At 36.4% G+C, this 2,951-nt stretch overlaps 1 long non-coding RNA gene across 1 annotated transcript; it reads left to right on the top strand.

Annotated features, from left to right (window-relative positions):
- The first annotated feature begins 346 nt into the window (after positions 1-346).
- Positions 347-1,920, top strand: LOC109236609. The gene is made up of 2 exons (XR_002069526.1): positions 347-767; positions 1,681-1,920. It is a non-coding gene; the product is annotated as an uncharacterized LOC109236609 (long non-coding RNA).
- The last annotated feature ends 1,031 nt before the right edge of the window (positions 1,921-2,951 follow it).

Below are 2,951 nucleotides of genomic sequence, written 5' to 3'. Positions count from 1 at the left end.
TTTGATAATTAGTTTAATTTTACAACTTAGATTAATTTAGGAATTTAATTTAGGTTTTTAATTAATTAAAGAAAGAAAAAACAAAAAGAAAAAGGGAATTGAAAAGCTTGGTTTTAAATCCAATTTGGGCCAATTAGGCTGAAACCCAAACAATTTTTGCCCAGATCTGCCCCAGCCCAACCCTGTTAACCCGGTCCAGCGCCCCTAAATAACCAAAACGACGTCGTTTGGCATCGTTTAATCCTAGCCTTTCTTCCTTGATAATCTAACGGACCGGAACTCCCCTCCCATTTCCTATATAACTGTCCTAAACACCCCCTAGACCTAGAGACCCCTCCCCATTTCCCCATTCCGTCTCACCCAAAAGAAACCCTAACCTAGCCGCCCCAGAATCCTCTCAACTCATTAGCCGGCGGCGTTGACTTCAATCCCTCCAAATCACCTTAAAATTTAACCATACAATCCTCACCAGCCCTTCTTTCCAAATCCATCGGTATTCCTCCCTAAAACCCAGCAAAACCCATCCAATTTCGGATCTGAAAACGTAAAAAAATGCAAACCCTAATTTCCCTCTCCTTCTCTGATTTTGTTCAGATTCCGACTCGTTCTAACTTAAACCTTACGTTAATAGATTGCTCTCAACAAGAGCAATCAATTGACGATAGTTTTGAGTCAATACGAGAATGTCGGATTCGGACAGGCCCACCGCAATCTATCCAAACCTGCTGCTGGACCAATTCAGTTCCATGGTTCCCTTTTGCTTTCTGGTAATTTCTTTTTCCATATTTGTTCTCTTTGCTTAATTCGCATGTTTTAGTTTAAGTTGATTTCAGTATAATATGTTTGTGCCTGTTAGAATCTGTTTAGTCTTCATCTTAATAGTTCGATTAATAAGTATTAACAATCTTTTAGTGAGAGCCATTTTGGTAGTCGTTTCTTGTCGATTTCTGTTTTCGCTTCATTCTAGAACTGATTCATGTTAAAATTATTTAGGTTTAGGGTTAGTTTAAATTTTAATTGCATAATGTTTTAGCCTTTTCAGTCTTTGATTTGTGTCAATTCTGGTTTCGTTTTGTTGGTTTTGATTTCTAAACAAATGGAAGGTATGAGGGGTTAATTGAACAAATAAGAAACTTAAGGGGTCTGGGAAGGGTATGAAACAAATTTTTGGATAAAGCTAGTACTAGAAGCTTCTAGAATAAGGGGGCAGCTGTCCCTATTTGGTTAGCACAAATGTGCCGAGCCAATAATGGACAGCCAGCTGTCCCAGGCAGTTAGAATATGCCTTTTGCAGGATGGGGAATATTTTCTTGATTGGTTTTTGAACACATGGCCTTAGAGGCCTATAAGTTGTGCCTTTTTTTCATTCACACAGACTTTAAGCAATATTCTCTGCACCAAAATTCTGGAAAAAACACATTAGAGACCAGATACCAAAAAAAAAGAAAAACGACTGAAAGACTTCTTCTAAAAATCTAATTATGAGCTTTCATTTTCTCTTGGCAAAAAGTTTTGGAAGTAATCTTTCCTGGGTTTGCTGGTTTTCTGAAGCTGAAGCATGACTTGATTTAGAAGCTGTTGTGTGGATTGTTATTGCTGTTTCCCTGCTGTTGAACCTGTTGTTTGCTAGCTGCCATTAGCTGATTTTCGAATTCATTTGCTTTTGTTTGCTGAATCCAGGTACCTCTTTGAATCCTTGGGTTGCAAAATGAATCTGAAGATGTATATGTGTTGAGGCTAATGCATTAATCAGTGTTTTTCTTCAGTAAATGGCTTTTTTTATCTGATTAGCTCATATTTCCTATCTTTTGTCAACCAGTGTTCTGCTCTGCATATCGATAAATACAGACTTGTATTTAACGTGTAATCTTTCATGTAATGTTGAATCTTCAAGCTATTATGTTGTGGCTTCAGTTATTAGATGTTGAATTTAGCTATATTTAAGTTTGGATTGTCAGCTAAATCTATCAGTTTTGGTGGCAAAAGTTAGATGTTTTAGTTGTAATGTTTTTGTATCTATACCGGAACAATCATCAGAACCCATTCCCTTTTGTTGAAAAATGAGTAATTGTGTTGGACGAGTTTGTCTTAGTCAGTCTGTTAAATATTCTCTTAATAAGTTTGGATCTAGGTGGACTAAGTCCAAATTCATTAAAGTTGAAAGCTGAATCTCCACGTTTCTGAATCTACAAATAGCCATGTTAATTCAATATTATATTTAGTTGTAATGAAAATTTGGAGTGTGATTTGCAAAGTTCCTTTTGTGTTGTCAAAATCCCAGATGCGTATTAACGCTTTTTGATGCTCTAGTTGAGTCAAAGTTTGTAAAAGGGCCTAATAAGGGAGTGACACAGGCCCATCCAATTTTCTACGGGCTATTTGGTTTTTTTTTGGATTCCATCCGTTTAAGGCCATCCGACTCACAAGTCTTTGGCCCATTTCAATATTTGTCATTGCTTTATATCATGTCAAGCCACCTTGACTCCTATTCAGTCCATTCATTAGACCATGTATTTTAGTTAAGCTCGTTAAGACGGACTTATTATCACATTCATCTTACTACGATTTCTATTAAGGCGTTGTTTTGAGTGTACTGTTTTGAAATCCAGGAAATGTTGCACTTCAAAAGTGATAATAAAATATTTTTCCCAAGTAAATTCATAACCCATAGACTTCATCACTTTATCTTGAATCTTTGTTTCAATATGAATCTCGTAGTTTGCTTTAAGTACCTAACTACATCATCACAACTACGGGTATGACTCCCATGGCGTGATTGTGATACCTATGTCAAATTATTTATTTTAAATATGATATCCGTAGTTTACCTAGTTGAATGCTTTCTCCTTTAGTAAAAGTGAGGTGTGCCATACAATCACCTAGTCTATGGCCCTCACATCGATATCTTAATTAGTGTAGAAAATGCCTTGAAATCTCGTAGTTCGCTTTAG

Source organism: Nicotiana attenuata, unplaced genomic scaffold (genome assembly GCF_001879085.1).
Source record: "Nicotiana attenuata strain UT unplaced genomic scaffold, NIATTr2, whole genome shotgun sequence".
In the NCBI taxonomy this organism is placed as follows: domain Eukaryota; kingdom Viridiplantae; phylum Streptophyta; class Magnoliopsida; order Solanales; family Solanaceae; genus Nicotiana; species Nicotiana attenuata.
The sequence above is the reverse complement of the archived record's forward strand: the minus strand, read 5'-3'. Positions and strand labels throughout refer to the sequence as shown.